Raw genomic sequence first — 20,958 nt, 5'->3', positions numbered from 1 at the left:
TTGATTCATGCTTCACGATCGATCGAAAACGTGACCGTCCGGGATTGTGTTCATCGTACCGATTAAAATTGTAGACAGCACGGTGGCGAGGGAGCAACATTCTCTGTACCGGTCGGGGCATCGCGCAATTGAGAAAGTAAATCTTCGTGAAATAATTAAAACGAATTGTGTGTCGGTGGAGTAGTACGATAGTACACGATTCGAAAGATTTCGAACGAAGACGAGTGACTTTTAATCGAATGAAATCCAATTGGAACGTTTTCTATCAATTTGCAAATCGTGGTAAACAAATTTGTGCAAATTTTGTTGGAATAATATTCCGGTGCGATGTTATTATCAATCGACCGAAATATGTATATTTATTCGAAGAGATACATAGAGATACGCAGAGGTATTACTTATAACGAGGTTAGGTTATGTTCGAGCATCCTCGAAGTGACTTTTGGTCAAATGGAATTCAATTGGAACGTTTTCTATCAATTTGCAAATCGTGGTAAACAAATTTGTGCAAATTTCGTTTGAATAATATTTCAATGCGATGTTATTATCAATCGACCGAAATATGTATATTTATTCGAAGAGATACATAGAGATACGCAGAGGTATTACTTATAACGAGGTTAGGTTATGTTCGAGCATCCTCGAAGTGACTTTTGATCAAATGGAACGTTTTCTATCAATTTACAAATCGTGGTAAACAAATTTGTGCAAATTTCGTTAGAATATTTCGTTGCGATGTTATTATAAATCGACCGAAGTATGTATATTTATTCGAAGAGATACATAGAGGTACTTATAACGAGGTTAGATTATGTTCCAGCATCCTAGAAGTGATTTTTAATCGACTGGAACCCAATTGGAACGTTTTCTACCAATTTGTAAATCGTGGTAAACAAATTTGTATAAATTTCGTTACAGTAACATTCCTTTGCAATGTTATTATAAATCGACCGAAATAGTACATTTGTTCGAAGAGATACATAGAGATACATGGAAGTATTACTTATAACGAGGTTAGGTTATGTTCGAGCATCCTCGAAGTGTCTCACAACCAATGTATACGAAACTTTGCAGGTTCGTAGACCAACCAAAAGTAAAAAGAGGGGATTTTTTTCCAACTGTAACAACTCAGATTCGAGGGCTGAACCCACCCTCCCAAAAGTTACCTCGAAAACTATAATATTTCAAATACGAGACGATTTTCGATACCAAGTCCTCACAAATTCGAGTGAAAGCTAAACTACGTTGTACAAATCCGTGAAAAACGACTAATAATCAATCTTCCCGATTATTAATTACCAAACGATACACTATTAATTCAATTCGAAAGACTAGTGCCTCTACGTCGATTGAAAAAACCTCACCGTATCTGAACCAATCGAAGGGTACCTACCTCCGCTAGAAAAAAGTACACTCTTCCTTTACGGTTGTCTACGAGCCTGCAAAGTGTCATCAAAACGAAAAGGGGACCGGAGGGGGCACCGTGAACGTACCCCGTCGATTCAACGAAGAAACATGAATTCCGGTCAGCTGTGGTAACGAAAAGGTGAACGAACATAATGGTCGGTGCCGGCCGCGGTGCACCGATATCATCGACGACGACTCGTTCCGGTAAAGCTCGCACCAGAAACTGCGAGCACTGGTTTCCCTCGCAGCGATTCACGGATTCCACGTTCTTGCGAAAGAGCGCGCCGCGATAAGAGGCGCTCTCCCCACCCCGGTAACGCGAACGGTTCCCCCCACCCGCGACGCGAGGTGGGGTTCACGTGGCGCGGAACGTGTGCTATACCGTCAAGGTCGTACGGTCCGATCAAACACAATCGGGAAGCCCGGGCGAACGACGGAACGAAAAATCTCCGTGATTGGCACTCGTACGCCCCCCCGCTGTGAGTTTCACGAGCCTTGCGACGTGCCTCGCTATTGGAAGTCGATAAGACCAGGTTGTCGGAGCTCTCTCTTTATCTCTTCTCTCTCTATCTCTTTTCTCTCTTCTCTTTCTGTCGTCTCTCTCTCTCTCTCTGTGTGCTTTTTTTTCCTCTTTTCTTTCTCTCTCTATCTATCTCTCTTCTCTCTCTGTCGTCTCTCTCTCTCTCTCTCTCTCTCTCTCTGTGCTTTTTCTTTCCTCTTTTTTTTCTCTCTCTCTCTTCTCTCTCTATCTCTCTTTCTCTGTCTCTCTCTCTTCTCTCTCTATCTCTTCTTTCTCTGTCTCTCTCTCTTCTCTCTCTATTTCTTCTTTCTCTCTTCTCTCTCTTCTCTCTCTATCTCTCTCTCTTCTCTATCTCTTCTTTCTCTATCTCTCCCTCTTCTCTCTCTATCTCTCTGTCGTCTCTCTCCCTGTGCTTTTTTCCTCTTTTCTTTCTCTCTCTCCATTTTTCCTTCCAGTTGAACTCTCTCACCTTCGCGAGCGCTGCTTAAAGGCTACGAGTAGGAAGGAAGACCGTTCAAAGGTCACGGGGCTCCGCGCTCGCTCGCAGGGTCGCGGGAACGATTAAGGGCACGAGCCGCGAAGAGACGACGAGGGCCGAGGTGGTAGGGGCAAAGCTCCAGGAAAGTCGCGAAGTAGGAAATCCGTGGAAAACGGGAAGGGTGGGGGTAGCGAGAAGGGTGGGGGGAACGAGGAGGAAGTACGCCTCGAGGTCGCCATGCTCCCTGGCCGTGAGCCACGTGCGCTGCACTCGAGCGCACTTTCACCGACCGCTTTCAAATTTCTTCCCTCCGTTCAGGAATTTACCCCCACCACAAGCCCGGTCCAGCACGTCCGCACGGGGACGCATCCGCCCCATGAGAACGCTTCCCTCCTCTTTCAACCGGTATTCGATGCGTTGTCTCGTGTGCTCGACGAGGGAACACGGCTCCACGACGATGAAAACCACTCGGATCGTTGAGTCCGAATTCTGTTCGACGAGGGTGCTGGATCCGGGTGCGTGGTATATTCGAGTACTCGTGCGGTTTAGTGTCGACGTAAATACTTGTGGAGTCGGAACGCTCGAGTGGATATTGTTCGCACGAGTTGAGAATAGTCGGGTCGTTCCGGATGAATTTGGAAATCGAACAATTGCAAGTGGAGTATTCGAAACTCGAAAATTCGAAATATGTTCGAAACTCAAGTATTTGAAACTCGAAAATTCGAAAGTTATTCGAAACTCAAGTATTCGAAACTCGAGAATTCGAAAGATATTCGCAACTCAAGTATTCGAAACTCGAGAATTCGTACGATTTTCGAAATTCAAGAATTCAAACGGTATTCGAAACTCAAGTATTCTAGTAGTATTAGGAACTCAAATATTTGGAACTCGAGTATTCTAACTCAAGAATATGAACGGTATTCGAAACACAAGTATTCCAACAGTATTAGAAATTCGAATATTTGAAATTCGAGTACTCGAATAATACCAAAGAATTCGACGAGTTAATCCCAGCTCCAGGTATTTGAAACTCAAGTATTCTAACACTATTAGAAACTCAAGTATTTGGAACTCAAGTATTCGAAACTCAAGAATTCGAACGGTATTAGAAACACAAGTATCCTAACACTATTAGAAACTCAAATATTTGAAACTCGAGTACTGGAATAATACCAAAGAATTCGACGAGTTAATCCCAGCTCCAGGTATTTGAAACTCAAGTATTCTAACACTATTAGAAACTCAAGTATTTGGAACTCAAGTATTCGAAACTCAAGAATTCGAACGGTATTAGAAACACAAGTATCCTAACACTATTAGAAACTCAAATATTTGAAACTCGAGTACTGGAATAATACCAAAGAATTCGACGAATTAATCCTAGCTCCAGGTATTCGAAATTCAAGTATTCTAACAGTATTAGAAACTCAAATATTTGAAACTCGAGTACTCGAATAATACCAAAGAATTCGACGAGTTAATCCCACTTCCAGGTATTCGAAACACAAGTATTCTAACAGTATTACAAACTCAAATATTTGGAACTGGAGTATTCGAAACTCAAGAATTCGAACGGTATTCGAAACACAAGCATTCCAACACTATTAGAAATTCAAATATTTGAAACTCGAGTACTCGAATAATACCAAAGAATTTTCCGAGTTAATCCCAGCTCCAGGTATTCGAAACTCAAGTATTCCAACACTATTAGTAACTCAAATATTTGAAACTCGAGTACTCGAATAATACCAAAGAATTCGACGAGTTAATCCCACTTCCAGGTATTCGAAACACAAGTATTCTAACAGTATTACAAACTCAAATATTTGGAACTGGAGTATTCGAAACTCAAGAATTCGAACGGTATTCGAAACACAAGCATTCCAACACTATTAGAAATTCAAATATTTGAAACTCGAGTACTCGAATAATACCAAAGAATTCGACGAGTTAATCCCACCTCCAGATATTCGAAACTCAAGTATTCTAACACTATTGGAAACTCAAATATTTGGAACTGGAGTATTCGAAATTGAAGTATTCTAACGGTATTCAAAACTCAAGTATTCCAATAGTATTAGAAACTCAAATATTTGAAACTCGAGTACTGCTATAATACCAAAGAATTCGACGAGTTAATCCCAACTCCAGGTATTCGAAACTCAAGTATTCTAACAGTATTAGAAACTCAAATATTTGAAACTCGAGTACTCGAATAATACCAAATAATTCGACGAATTAATCCTAGCTCCAGGTATTCAAAATTCAAGTATTCTATCAGTATAGGTAACTCAAATATTTGAAACTCGAGTACTCGAACAATACCAAAGAATTCGACGAGTTAATCCCAGCTCCAGGTATTCGAAACTCAAGTATTCCAACACTATTAGTAACTCAAATATTTGAAACTCGAGTACTCGAACAATACCAAAGAATTCTCCGAGTTAATCCCATCTCGAGCCGTAACCCTTGAACTCTTCGCAGCACGGTGAGCAGCTCGGGTGACCGCTTGGAAAATGTCAAATGGAGCACGGTGGTTGAGCATCGGCGATCACTTTCTTCGACGAGTTACCCCACGCAATTTCGCTCGACGAGCAGCGACGCCAACCTTGCCAACCACCGTTTAAAACTTCCAAAACCCCTAACCCGTAAACCTGACTCGATCCGATATCGTTCTCTCGCGTATTCCACTCTCTCTCGAATACAAACAAATATATTCCATCGTTATCGTTCTCTTTAATCCGCTCCGTGCACGATAGATATCAAAAACCAGTTGAAACTCTCGCAACAGTGTACAGTCTTGCAGCCAATTTCTATCGAAAATTTCCAAATTTCTAACACCTCGAAAAACGTATCTCGATCGTGTACAACTCTCGTGTACCTATCTAATAAAAATAAATATACTTCCCCTGTTTCGTTTTTCTTTTTTTTTTTTCTTTTTTTCCCCATTTAATTTTTTCCCCGTGCGTGGACACAATAGATATAAAAAAAAAAAGCTGCTAAAATTCTCGCGTAGCGACGAGCAGCTCGTAGTGTCGTCGACCTCGTCGGTCCCAACGCCGAACTTCTCGCATCGAGCAACCTCTCCCTACCGTATCTGTGTACACGTACGCGGCCGCGTCGACCGGTTGTTGTACGTTTGAAAACACGGTTGCGTAACGATTTGTTAGATAACGAGGCACGAAACTCGTAGCTGGTGACGTCACGCGACCACGCGATTCGACGAAAGGAATTAATTGGAGGCGGAATGGCCGTCAACGGAGGAGGAGCTCCGCGACGAGATTCTGGAATTCCGCAGCGCAACGCTCGTGATTCGGATTCGCGTTCAGATAATGAATTCGAACGTTTACACGGCTCTCGCGTGGATTAACTTTCGAACGAACGACACTGCTCGACCAAACACCACGCGATCTTCGTACCAATAACCGCGAGATATTTCGGATTAAAAAATGGTGACGTAGCCGAGGAACTCGCGATAGATGACAGTTTCGGATAAGTTTCAACGTTCGATGAGAGATACAGCGTCGTTTAATTTTTCCAAAGATGCGTTCTCACGAACACGTGCCAAGTTTCGTGCAGACGTGTCTTAAACGGTTCACAGTTGTTCGAACGAGTGAAGTGTCGTATCATTTTGTTTCTCTACGATGAAAGAAACGAGGAAACTCGTCGAACAACCTGGTAACTTCACGATTAACTCTAGGTTGCAAAGTTGCGGTATCGTTGCTGTTGTAAAGTTCAGATTGTAATATCTAGTTTGTTATAATATGCATATCTCGCGTATCTAGTAGTATAGTTATTGTATATATAAGAGTATACAGTTGGAAGAAATGCGTATACAGTGATATGTCTCGATGTGAACGACGACAGTGTCGTGTGGTTTTTCTGACTCTGGACTTGGAACTCGACTGAAAAGAAAAACCGAGACATTTCTTAAAACTGACATCGAGATCTGGCACCCTTGAGATCGTTGTTGCATTCACTCCGGAATGTTTAGATAATATTGTTACGGGATGTATGAAAATTGTCGAAATACAACACGAAGTTGACAGTGAGTTCGAGTTTCTCACGCGCGATACAAAATTGCAAGTGATCTTTTACAACGGTTTCTGTCGCCAGAGACGAAACTGGTGTCCACTGTACGATAAGAGTCGATTGCAGTCGCTGGGTTGAGAACACCGATCCATCGCGGAGATTGTATCGCGAAACGTAGGGAAATATAATTTCAAGTTGAATCGACCGACGATAAAAATGAATAATATGACGTAAAAATGTTTACTCGAGCAATCAACGTGCGATAGTGCGTACACTGGAATTATCTCTCGTAGCAATGAGGGTACGTTCGCGAGTAATTCGTGGAAAAAGTTGATTGGTTTCGGAGCGAATTAGTAATTACTTGGCCGTTTCTTAGTGTTTTTCAAGTGGAGTGGCACGTGTTTACGAAGTAACTTGTATGAAAAATTCCAGGACGAATTCAATGAGCCGCGGCACCGATCGAGCTATCTATCTATGCACGAGATATTATAATGAACGCGGGCAATAAATTTTCCAGAATTTTCAACGCGAAACCGACGGTTCTCAACTGTCTCGCGTCGTATGAATATTCTGAGCTGTTCCGCGTCACGATAGAGACCAGAATCCATTATTCCGAACTGACAGTAATGATCGGACTTGTCGTCAGCATACATCAACGTATTACGTGCAATATATCGCGGACGCACGTGCCGTTTAGCTCGCTGAACTCTTCGCGGAATACATAATTCTTTCAAAACCGACTCTAATTATCGAGCAAGTTTTCCATAACGTCGACTACGTCCACGTTGACGTAACGCGTTCGATCTTTTATACATCTTGAACAAATTCGAGTAGTTTCCTATAATTTACAAAATTGGGTAACATTAGAGATACACGATGTTAGTCGAATATTCGTTATTGGCTCTTCGTAATTTAGGTGATACTTGGAACGTACGGCTCGATTATTGAGTAAGTTTTCCATAACGTCGACTACGTCCACGTTGACGTAACGCGTTCGATCTTTTATACATCTTGAACAAATTCGAGTAGTTTCCTATAATTTACAAAATTGGGTAACATTAGAGATACACGATGTTAGTCGAATATTCGTTATTGGCTCTTCGTAATTTAGGTAATACTTGGAACGTACGGCTCGATTATCGAGCAATACTAAAGAAACTAAATTATCTACTTTAATTCGATAGATTATATCTGCACGATGTTACTCGCAAATTCGTTGTAAGCTCTCTCCACGATGTACATCTTACTTACAAGACTCGATTACCAAGCAATATACGACAAAGAGAAAAGGATATAAAATAAATTTATCCAACAACTCGAGTAACTTTTCTTTAATTCAAAACTATTATATCTACACGATGTTACTTTCAAATTTGTTGTAAGCTCTCTCCACGATGTGTATCCTACTTACAAGACCTAGCAATACACGACAAAGAGAAAAGGACGTAAAATTAAAACTTATTCGATATAATTCGAAAGATTATATCTGCACGATGTTACTCGCAAATTCGTTGTAAGCTCTCTCCACGATGTGTATTCTACTTACAAGACTCGATTACCAAGCAATAGTATACGACAAAGAGAAAAGGACATAAAATAAACTTATCCAACAACTCGAGTAACTCTTCGTTAATTCAAAACTATTATATCTACACGATGTTACTTTCAAATTCGTTATAAGCTTTCTCCACAATATACATCCTACATACAAAATGATTCAATTACCAAGCAACATACGACAAAGCGAAAAAGGACATAAAATAAATTTATCCAACAACTCGAGTTACTCTTTAATTCGAAACAATAATATCCACACAATGTTACTCTCAAATTCGTTATAAGCTCTCTCCACAATATACATCCTACACACAAAGCAACTCCATTACCAAGCAATACACGACAAAGAGAAACAGGACATAAAATTAACATATCCAACAACTCGAGTTACTCTTTAATTCGAAACAATAATATCTACACAATGTTACTCTCAAATTCGTTATAAGCTCTCTCCACAATATAATCCTACACCCAAACCGACTCAATTACCAAACAACACACGACAAAGCGAAAGAGTACCCAAAACGAACATATCCCCACAACTGAAGATATATCCCTTCCGAATATCTCTCGATCAAACGTGTCTCGAGCAACTCGTTAAACGCTCGCGATCTATAGGACTCGAACCCAGAAAATTGCTCGGAATCGTTACGACGGAATTTCGTTAACCGGTTGCCAGCTGGCTTCGGCGACCCGGCAGCTGGAAAGAGAAATCGCTGGTGTTTTTCTCGCGAGTGTGGTTCGAGTTCACGAAATTGGGCTCGAGCTGCTCGGGGCGAGCCCGATCGTTTCGCTGGAACACTGCCGGTGTCTCGCGGCTTTTTCCTATCGCGCGTCATCGGTGCCGGATGTGAACCGGCGCGTTAATCGAAACGGAACGTCGAACGTTCACCGGGTTGATATTACTTTCGTTGAACGACGACGAGAGACGAACGGGACACGGCCGTGCTCGCGGCGGTGGGAGGTTGCGAAACGCAATACCGGGTGAAAGTGCATTTGCTTCATTTCACAAGGTACTCTCGGCTCGCGGACGCCGAATTGCTCGCCGGTGAGGAGTTTCGCCGCTTCGAGCGCGTGTTGCAACGCGAGAACCGCGTTTCGTTAGGCAACGAAATTTACTTATGCAACTGGAATCCAATCGGATGAATTTAGACGGATCCGACATTACAGCCGGTGCCATTTGCGAACCACCGGTTCGTTGCGGGTTGCCCCGCACGATCGAACACCACGGAAGTGGAAACGATTCCATCGGTCTTGATTCAACGGGGGTAGATACCTTCGAAACGCGAAAATTTGGATCTCGAGACGAGTGGGTTCCGGTGACTTGAAAATACGTGGGAAATGTTCGGATTGTGTACGTATAGTGGGTAATTTTGTTGTTAGTGGAGTCGTAAGTGTGGAAATTTGTACTTTCGAGGATTCGAAATGTATTTGTATAGTATATATTTTTGTACTTTTGAGGATTCGAAGTATATATGTATAATATATATTTTTGTTCTTTCGTCGTAAATAAGAAAATTTTTACTTCCGAGGAATCGAAGTATATATGTATAATATATATTTTTGTACATTTGAGGATTCGAAATATATATGTATAATATATATTTTTGTCCTTTCGTCGTAAATACGAAAATTTGTACTTCCAAAAAATCGAAATCTATATGTATAATATATATTTTTGTCCTTCCATCGTAAATAAGAAGAATCGAAGTATATATTTATAATATATATTTTTGTTCCTCCGTCGTAAATGAGAAAATTTGTACTTTTGAGGATTGAAAAGGAAAATTAATAGAATGGAACTTTGAAATATATTGCTCCAAGATACAGATCGAGAGTGTGGAATAAAGTGTTGGCTATTATTTCTGTATGTAACGATAAATATATATTTATCTTTCGTTGGAAGTTTTCGTTCCGCGAGAACATTTACCCAACTGTGTTTCGAAAATATGGAGCAACTAAATGTATCCCGTATACCGTGAACAACACCGGTAACATAACACGTCCGTACTCGCAAACAATTAACACAAAAGAAAGAAAGCACGACAGGACGGCCACGTGTGTTACGTGCGTATCACTGCAACGCGTAAAAGGCCGGCCCCCGAATGTTTCGAAACCCGCAAGGTTGCGCGCGACACTCGCATACCAGGACGCGGCGTTTTATCTCACTACGGAATTCGTGATCGATTTCGTTTCTGCACCGACCACGTTTCGAGAACACCTGCGAAACGGTGACTATGCGTCGCCCGTGCACGATCAATTACGATTCGGACTAACCGTCCAATTTTTTCCTATTCGAATATCGAAAGAATGCAATTCCAATAGTATTCGAATATTTGATTGTTCGAGTATTCGAGTATTCAAGTATTCAAGTATTGGAGTATTAGAGTATTAGAGTATTAGAGTATTGGAGTATTAGAGTAGTGGAGCATTAGAGTATTGGAGTATTGGGGTATTGGAGTATTGGAGTATTGGAGTATTGGAGTATTGGAGTATTGGAGTATTGGAGTACTGGAGTACTGGAGTATTGGAGTATTGGAGTATTAGAGTTTGAAGTATTGGAGTATTAGAGTTTGGAGTATTAGAGTTTGGAGTATTAGAGTTTGGAGTATTGGAGTTTGGAGTATTAGAGTTTGGAGTATTGGAGTATTGGAGTATTGAAATATTCAAGTATTCGAGTATTTGACTATTCGAGTATTTGACCATTCGAGTGTTCGATTATTCGAGTATTCGATTATTCGATTATTCGATTATTCGATTATTCGATTATTCGAGTATTCGATTATTCGAGTATTCGATTATTCGATTATTCGATTATTCGATTATTCGATTATTCGATTATTCGATTATTCGATTATTCGATTATTCGATTATTCGATTATTCGATTATTCGATTATTCGATTATTCGATTATTCGATTATTCAAGTATTCGAGTATTCGAGTATTCGATTATTCTATTATTCGAGTAATCTACTATTGAAATGCTTGCTATTCAAAAGTTTGAACATTCGAATACTTCAGTATTCGAACACTATTCCAATACTGTTAGAATACCTGGCTATTCTAATTACCCTTCCATTTAATACTCGTAAAACTTAACTGCGGATATTTTATTTCATTAACGATATTCAACGCGTTCGTATCTTCGTAAAGAAAAACTAACACATTTTCACTGTAAACAGCTTCTCTTTGCGATCGCTGTGTTCCTAAGCGTAGAAAAGACTCTTTCATCGGAAGGTGTATTTGCATACGCAGCAGGAATATTTAAGAAGCATTTCGCTAATTTTGCTACGGGATTCTTCCACGAGACAAGTTTCTTGTCCTAGTTTAAAGAGAGAGGCGAAAATGATGTCTAATTTTTTTTACCTGCACGCGCAAACATTTACTCGCAACAGTAGCGATAATTTTATTATATTCAAATACTCGAATATTCCACCACCGATACACGAATATTCAAATATTCGATGTTCACTCGTGCCATTAGAATATTCAAATATTCGATGTTCACTCGTACTATTCAAATATTCGAGATACACTCGTATCATTCGAATATTCGAGATTCACTCGTACCATTTGAATATTCGAAATTCACTTGTACCATTTGAACATTCAAAGTTCACTCGTACCACTCGAATATTCGAATTTTATTCATACCATTCGACTATTCGAAATTCACTCGTACCATTCGAACATTCAAAGTTCACTTGTACTATTCGAATATTCGAAATTCACTGGTACCATTCGAACATTCGAAATTCACTCATACCATTCGAACATTCGAAATTCACTCGTACAATTCGAACATTCGAAATTCACTTGTACCATTCGAACATTCAAAGTTCACTCGTACCATTCGAACATTCGAAATTCACTCGTACCACTCAAACATTCGAAATTCACTCGTATCATTCGAATATTCGAAATTCACTCGTACCATTCGAACATTCGAAATTCACTCGTACCATTCGACTATTCGAAATTCACTCCTACCATTCGAACATTCAAAGTTCACTTGTACTATTCGAATATTCGAAATTCACTGGTACCATTCGAACATTCGAACTTCACTCGTACAATTCGAATACTCGCGAAACATTCGAACAGCGAATTACTCGAGTAGCCCCAGATCCGAGTAGAAGACAAAAGTTCCTTCTCATTTCCTGTTTCCTTCTCTCTCTTTCCTGTGAGAATGAAACGTTAGGAATAATCACGTCCGTACGTGACACGCCCGACGAAATCCACGAAACCGTTATCTAAAGCAAAGCCAAGGTCTTTCCGGGGTTTGTCCAGATTATTACGGCTGCAACGAACCGGCCTCGTCCAAAAGCAGGAAAGGAAGGCCGCATTCCATCAAACAATGCTAACTGTAAAATCGACTCCGACGAATAAAGCAATACCTCCTAGCCGGACCATTCAACCGTTCTTGAGAGAGACCTTACGAGCAAGGTACACGCACCGAACATGACAATTTCATGAATCAGATCGTCCGCTAACCGGTGAGGCCTACCGGTTTCGGTCGATTCGGAGAATTCGTTTCGTCGTTCGAACAAAAGGAGGTTACAACCTCGAGAGTGGTTTTCGGGGACGAACCGGCTAACCGAGGGATTTTCGTAGTCGTAAACAAATCGTGGTGTGTTCGAGAGCTAATGGCCAGTCATTATTGTAAACGACGACCCTGGACGGTTTAACGACCCGAAGATTCACGAGATTGTTCGCAGTCATCGTCGATACATCAACGCGATCCTTGGAATTTGTTTTTACGGTACGATGAAAGGTGAATATTCGTTGTTTTTGCAACAACCGAGAAGCGGTCGGGGGATACCAGTGAAAGTGCACGATTGGAAACGAGAGTCCATCAAGTAGAAAACCTAGACTTGAATTTTCTGGCACGAGAACACTGTTACGGTTATTACGCTTCTTGTTTATCGTCACCGGGAACTAGCCACGGCGAATACAAACAAATAGAATCGACGACGAATGAGCAACGTTTCGCTAAACTGGAGATGCTCGCGCGACGAATAATTCGCGATGTTCTCCTCACTTCGAAAAGATACCGTACCGTGTCCCGTTTTTGGGTCAAATTGAAAGTAAAGTCCTCGATTCTTCGATCCACGTGATTTAAGTTAAACAAACCTACACGCGCGCAATAAGACGCGCAAACAAAATTCTTTTCGAAGAGTTACCAAAATCGATGCTCCGATTTCGAGGAAAATTTCCCGATTGGTTAATTCACGGCATTTAAAACGATGAAAAGTGCACCGATGGTAAGATTCTCGAGAGAAAGGAATATTCGAGTATTCGAGTATTCGAGTATTCGAGTATTCGAGTATTCGAGTATTCGAGTATTGGAGTATTGAAATATTCAAGGATTCGAGTATTCGAGTATTTGAGTATTTGAGTATTCGAGTGTTCGAGTGTTCAAGTGTTCGAGTGTTCGAGTATTCGAGTATTCGAGTATTCGAGTATTCGAGTATTGGAGTATTGGAGTATTGGATTATTGGAGTATTGGAGTATTGGAGTATTAGAGTATTGAAATATTCAAGTATTCGAGTATTTGAGTGTTCGAGTGTTCGAGTATTTGAGTATTTGAGTATTCGAATATTCGAGTATTCGAGTATTCGAGTATTCGAGTATTTGAGTGCTCGAGTGTTCGAGTGTTCGAGTATTCGAGTGTTCGAGTGTTCGAGTGTTCGAGTGTTCGAGTGTTCGAGTGTTCGAATATTCGAGTATTTGACTATTCGAGTGTTCGATTATTCAATTATTCGATTATTCGATTGTTCAAGTATTCGAGTATTCGAGTATTCGAGTAATCTACTATTGAAATGCTTGCTATTCGAAAACCTCAGTATTCGAACACTATTCCAATACTGTTAGAATACCTGGCTATTCAAGTACCCTTCGATTCAGTACTCGTGAAACTTAACTGCGGATATTTTATTTCATTAACGATATTCAACGCGTTCGTATCTTCGTAAAGTTGAGTGACACGTGCATTGAAATCACGGAAACTCGTAAACTTGAGAACGATGATCCGAGAATGGCCCGTCGACGGTTTCTAAAAGTGAAAAAAAAATTAAAAAAACATAAAAAAGAAGATCCCGAAACGGGTCGTCCGGGAGCTGAAACTGAAATGTGTATTTCTAGTAGACGATACGTAGACCAGTTTGCGCAAATCGCGTCGCCGCGAATATTTATTCCGTTGGCGATACGTCAATGATCCCACGCGTTCCGCTGCGTCATCGGTATATACTAAAAGCCGCGTAGGCGAGCCGCGGGTATTTTCTTTCAGCCGAGCTGCCCGACACACTTGCTGGAGTTCTTTGGAAATAATTATCGTTTTACCACGATAAAATCAACTTAACGCGAATTCGTAGGATCGGCTCTCGCGGCCGTCCTCTCCCACCAAGTAACAACACCGCGGGCTGTTACTCATAATCGCGCATAGTTTGCACACCTGCACGGCCACCCGTACAATCGCGAAAGGTCAACGTGGAATTGGTGTACACCTGTTCGCGACAGCACGCCGCGTACGTACCACACTCTCGGCCCGTGTACGTCTACACAAAGCGTCCACGAACAGAGGAACGCTTTTTCGTAACAGATTTCGTGGATCGGGAGAATTTTAAACGCTAATTGTCTAAACTCGTAACTACCGCGGCGCGACTAAGAATGCACTTTGGTGTTTTGTTAAGGTTCTCACCGATATGAAAATCGAATGAGGTTTTATATAAATTGTTCCAGTAATCTCTGATAGAAATATTTGTAAGGTTCAAATTTGAAAAATGTAGTCTTCAATTGCGAGTGATTAAGAATGCACTTTGGTGTTTTATCGAGGTTCTCACCGATACGAAACCCGAATCAAATTTTATCAAAATTGTCCTGATAACACTTTCTACCAATATTTGTAAATTTCAAATTTAAAAAATGTAATCTTCAATTACGAGTGACTAACAATGCACTTTAGTATTTTTTCAAGGTTCTCACCGACATAAAAATCAAATGGAGGTTTATATAAATTGTTCCAGTAACCTCTGATAGGAATATTTGTAAGATTCAAATTTGAAAAATGTAGTCTTCAATTGCGAGTGATTAAGAATGCACTTTGGTGTTTTTTGAAGGTACTCACCGACACGAAAACCGAGTCAAATTTTATCAAAATTGTCCTGATAACACTTTCTACCAATATTTGTAAATTTCAAATTTAAAAAATGTAATCTTCAATTACGAGTGACTAACAATGCACTTTAGTATTTTTTCAAGGTTCTCACCGACATAAAAATCAAATGGAGTTTTATATAAATTGTTTCAGTAACCTCTGATAGGAATATTTGTAAGTTTCAAATTTGAAAAATGTTGTCTTCAATCGCGAGTGATTAAGAATGCACTTTGGTGTTTTTTGAAGGTACTCACCGATACGAAAACCGAGTCAAATTTTATCAAAATTGTCCTGATAACACTTTCTACCAATATTTGTAAATTTCAAATTTAAAAAATGTAATCTTCAATTACGAGAGACTAACAATGCACTTTAGTATTTTTTCAAGGTTCTCACCGACATAAAAATCAAATGGAGTTTTATGTAAATTGTTCCAGTAACCTCTGATAGGAATATTTGTAAGGTTCAAATTTGAAAAATGTTGTCTTCAATCGCGAGTGATTAAGAATGCACTTTGGTGTTTTTTGAAGGTACTCACCGACACGAAAACCGAGTCAAATTTTATCAAAATTGTCCTGATAACACTTTCTACCAATATTTGTAAATTTCAAATTTAAAAAATGTAATCTTCAATTACGAGTGACTAACAATGCACTTTAGTATTTTTTCAAGGTTCTCACCGACATAAAAATCAAATGGAGTTTTATATAAATTGTTTCAGTAACCTCTGATAGGAATATTTGTAAGTTTCAAATTTGAAAAATGTTGTCTTCAATCGCGAGTGATTAAGAATGCACTTTGGTGTTTTTTGAAGGTACTCACCGATACGAAAACCGAGTCAAATTTTATCAAAATTGTCCTGATAACACTTTCTACCAATATTTGTAAATTTCAAATTTAAAAAATGTAATCTTCAATTACGAGAGACTAACAATGCACTTTAGTATTTTTTCAAGGTTCTCACCGACATAAAAATCAAATGGAGTTTTATGTAAATTGTTCCAGTAACCTCTGATAGGAATATTTGTAAGGTTCAAATTTGAAAAATGTTGTCTTCAATCGCGAGTGATTAAGAATGCACTTTGGTGTTTTTTGAAGGTACTCACCGATACGAAAACCGAGTCAAATTTTATCAAAATTGTCCTGATAACACTTTCTACCAATATTTGTAAATTTCAAATTTAAAAAATGTAATCTTCAATTACGAGTGACTAACAATGCACTTTAGTATTTTTTCAAGGTTCTCACCGACATAAAAATCAAATGGAGTTTTATATAAATTGTTCCAGTAACCTCTGATAGGAATATTTGTAAGGTTCAAATTTGAAAAATGTTGTCTTCAATCGCGAGTGATTAAGAATACACTTTGGTGTTTTATCGAGGTTCTCACCGACACGAAAATCGAATGAAGTTTTATATAAAGTGTTACAGTAACCCCTCATAGGAATATTTGTAAGTTTAAAATTTTTTAAATGTAGTTTTCAATTGCGAGTGACTAAGAATACACTTTGGTGTTTTTTCAAGGTTTTCATCAACACGAAAATCGAGTCGAATTTTACCAAAATTGTTCCAATAGCCCCTGATAGGAATATTTGTAAGTTTCAAATTTGAAAAATCGCGAGTGACTAAGAAAATACACTTTGGTGTTTTTTCAAAATTTGCACCGACACGAAAATCGAGTCAAATTTTACCAAAATCGTCCTGATAACGTCTGATATAAAAATTTGTAAGTTTGAAATTTAAAAAATGTAAACTTCAATTATGAGTAACTAAGTATGCACTTTGGTGTTTTTTCAAGGTTTTCACCAACACGAAAATTGAGTCGAATTTTACCAAAATCGTCCTGATAACATCTGATATAAAAATTTGTAAGTTTCAAATTTGAAAAATCGCGAGTGACTAAGAATACACTTTGGTATTTTTTCAAGATTTTCACCGACACGAAAATCGAGTCAAATTTTATCAAAATTGTCCTGATAACACTTTATACCAATATTTGTAAATTTCAAATTTAAAAAATGTAATCTTCAATAACGAGTGACTAAGAATGCACTTTGGTGTTTTTTCAAGGTTTTCATCAACACGAAAATCGAGTCGAATTTTACCAAAATCGTCCCGATAATCCCCAATAACGATACTCGTGAGTGTAAAATTTGAAAAACGTACTCTTCGATCGCGAGCGAAGAACACTTTCCCGACTCGTAGAATTTACACCACGAGGATATTATTGCACGAAATACGTAAGCGTGTTATTTAAATCACGAGGTTTAAAATTGAAATCATTTCGGTTAAATTGTTCTCGAAATCTGTAATCCTCCGTTTGGAATATCTTTTAATTATCTTCGAAATGTGTACCTACACGGTACACGCGCAATTAAATGCAACGTTGCGGATAGCTGCATTTACGCGTGCAAAGTTTATAAAAATGATGCGGCAGAAGTGGGTCGTTGGAGAATATTTACCGGTAATAACACCGGTAAATAATGAGATACCGGTATTTTCGTAAACCGGTACGACGTCATACCGGTACTTTCGTACCTCTTTTTCTATAAGGGTTTTCCAGACGTAACCGGAAACCATCGATATAATACCGGTATTTTGTGTTTCGGTAAAAGTAACTGATTTAAATACTCGCTCGGTTCCACTGAATCATCGTGCAACCTACACTTCGCAGTTCGCGTCGCGTTTTACGGTGTCACCCCGTTAACTGATCGAATTCTCCCTCGATACGTGAACCACTGTCGCTTTATCTCGCTCACGCTCGGTTTACCCGACTCTCTTGATCGCTCAGCGTACGCGAGACTCGGTTCGAGATAAAGAAGCTCTATTTCAGGGGGAAAAAATCTCTACTTTTCTCTTAAAAGAATATGCATCGCAGTGGTGCGCAACCTCGTTCACTGGCAGACGAAAACGAACAACTTTCTACGCTCGAAGTAACGCGTCACAATCACAACGTGACTTATCGAGCAGAGAATACACACTGAAAAGTTCCTCGAGTCACTTCGCCTTCCTAATATCGAATAACGCAAAAAGAATCCCAAGTACAACCTATTTAACGTTCGACCTCGATAAAAGTTTGCAACAAGTCCGCTTTAAGAATACCGTTCGGACATTCGGCTTACGACCGGTCCGTGTTTTCGTTCAATACGTATTCACGATTCGGTTGCAATTAAAGGAAAAAAATGTAAAAAGAACTCTGATGTTTTTTTTCTTCCTTCCCCCGCAAACTTTCGAACCCCCCGGTTGTTTAACTTTCTAAAGAACTGACCCACGGGGCCGGACCTCGCGCACCTCTGGTCTACTGACACGCAGACAGATATACTCCGTCGAGTGTGAAACGTGGAAAAAGATAAAAAGAAACTTGGTTGCGCACGAACACCTCACCGGAACTAATGGCGTCTCGAGCTCGGTCGGAAAGAAAATTGAAAAAAAAAAAGGAAGAAAAAGAGAACAAGAAAAGGAAGAGAAAAAAAAAACAACAATGCACCGACGCTCCGCTACGCCGTGTTACACGGTGATCGAGGGGTAGTGGGGGGAGAGCATTGTTTAGACGGTGTTCTCCGATTTTGGGCAATCGTCGCGGATAAACCGAGAACACTGGCGAGAAACTGGCCACGTTCACAGAGCCATGACCCCGATCGAAGAATGCGCCGAGATTCGGTCCGCGTAACGGGACACGTTAAAATTTACTCGGGGCCGCCTAATGTCAATGTGTTCGGTGTACATCATCGGGGACGGCTGAAAATAAGAAATAAAAAGAAAAAAAAGAAAAAATAACCAACGGAGCCTCGAGGCCGGTTTCACCCCGTTTTCCAAGTTAACGACGCGTGGAAAATCCGTGTCGTCGCGCTCGTTTCGCGTGAAAAACGAAAATCCGACGAAAGATTGAAACCGAGTCGGTACGATCTCGCTTTGGCTCGCGTCCTCGAACAGCCACGGAAAAGACAGAAGCTCGACGACATTCTCGATAATCTCGTTACCGCGTGTGTCGCTCAATGTCGAGCTTAACATTGAAACGGTAACCTTCGCCTTCTTTTTTTTTTTCTTCCTTTCTTTCTTTTTTTCTTTTTCTTTTTTTTCCACGGATCACGGTTAGCATAACGATCGCGTACATATTGCACGGCTGGGAAAAGGTGTTCTCGAAGACGCTTGTTTCGCGATTCAGATTATTCTGTAGAAGGGACCAACGAGGGGACTTCGAATTTAGTTTGCGTCGTATTGGGAGTAGTTGTTGATCGACGACGGGGGTGTTGGGAATTTTTTGAAATCGAGAATTTTTCGAAATGGAGAATTTTTTGAAATGGTGAATTTTTCGAAATGGAGAATTTTTTCGAAATCTCAATTGGTAAGTAAAATAATCAAGGAGTTTCTAGACAAGGTTTTTTCGAAATCTCAATGGGTAAATAAAATAATCAAGCAGTTTGTAGACAAGATATTTTCGAAATGGAGAATTTTTCGAAATCGTGAATTTTTCAAAATCTCAATGGGTAAGTAAAATAATCAAATGGTCTGTAGACAAGATTCTTTCCAAATGGAGAATTTTTCGAAATCGTGAAGTTTTTCGAAATGGAGAATTTTTTCGAAATCTCAATTGGTAAGTAAAATAATCAAGGAGGTTCTAGACAAGATTTTTTCGAAATTTAAATGGGTAAGTAAAATAATCAAGGAGTTTCTGGACAAGATTTTTTCAAAATGGAGAATTTTTCGAAATCGTGAATTTTTCAAAATCTCAATGGGTAAGTAAAGTAATCAAAGGGTCTGTAGACAAGATTCTTTCGAAATGGAGAATTTTTCGAAATCGTGAAGTTTTTCGAAATGGAGAATTTTTTCGAAATCTCAATTGGTAAGTAAAATAATCAAGGAGTTTCTAGACAAGACTTTTTCGAAATCTCAATGGGTAAGTCAAATAATCGAGTTTCTAGACAAGATTTTTTCGAAATCGTGAATTTTTCAAAATCTCAATGGGTACGTAAAATAATCAAAGGGTCTGTAGACAAGATTCTTTTCAAATGGAGAATTTTTCGAAATCGTGAAGTTTTTCGAAATGGAGAATTTTTTCGAAATCTCAATTGGTAAGTAAAATAATCAAGGAGTTTCTAGACAAGATTTTTTCGAAATGGAGAATGTTTCAAAATCTCAATGGGTAAGTAAAATAATCAAAGGTTCCCTAGACAAGATTCGAAATCTAGAAAAAGAGGGGAAAGTAGAAACACTTTTATCCTTCCAGAGAATTTTTTTTTTCGAGTAATTTAAATTTTGCATTTAGAAGACTAAAATGTCTCGTATTTCTTACTCGCTTCTCGAAAAATAAACGGAATAATTCAACGTCCCGTGAACGAGATACTTTCGAAACGGAGAGACTTTTATCGTACGGAAGGATTTGTTTGCGGAGTCAATTATTTGAATTTTGTATTCAAAAGACCCGTATTTTTCACATTCTCGAAAGATAACCAAAATAATTTAATGACCTATAAACGAGATTCTTCTTCATTCTCAACGGATGAACATACTTGGAAGATCGACACAAATAAACGGAGTAATAAATCTTTCCTCGGTGAAAAAAAAATTCAATGCTACGCGACAGTGGTAATCGGTTTACTTTCTCGGAAAGCCGAACCGTGGCTAAAGTAAAGTTAAAAGTACATCTCGAGACATTCAGGATCGAAGTTCGTTGGTAATTCACCGAACGGGAACAAAAATTTCAAAACGTTCTTTTAATAAAGAACAATTGATAAGAACTCTCTTATCGGGAGATGCTCGCTTTCGATCAACGAAGATACTTGCAAGCGTATGCTAATTTCGTGATA

At 39.3% G+C, this 20,958-nt stretch overlaps 1 protein-coding gene across 5 annotated transcripts in view; it reads right to left on the bottom strand.

Annotated features, from left to right (window-relative positions):
- The window catches only part of Glut4ef (Glucose transporter 4 enhancer factor), a 171,201-nt gene that overhangs the window by 116,663 nt on the left and 33,580 nt on the right, over positions 1 to 20,958 (bottom strand). The gene's annotated exons all lie outside the window — the stretch shown is intronic.

Source organism: Ptiloglossa arizonensis, chromosome 2 (genome assembly GCF_051014685.1).
Source record: "Ptiloglossa arizonensis isolate GNS036 chromosome 2, iyPtiAriz1_principal, whole genome shotgun sequence".
NCBI lineage: Eukaryota > Metazoa > Arthropoda > Insecta > Hymenoptera > Colletidae > Ptiloglossa > Ptiloglossa arizonensis.
This window is presented reverse-complemented; position numbering and strand designations above follow the sequence as displayed.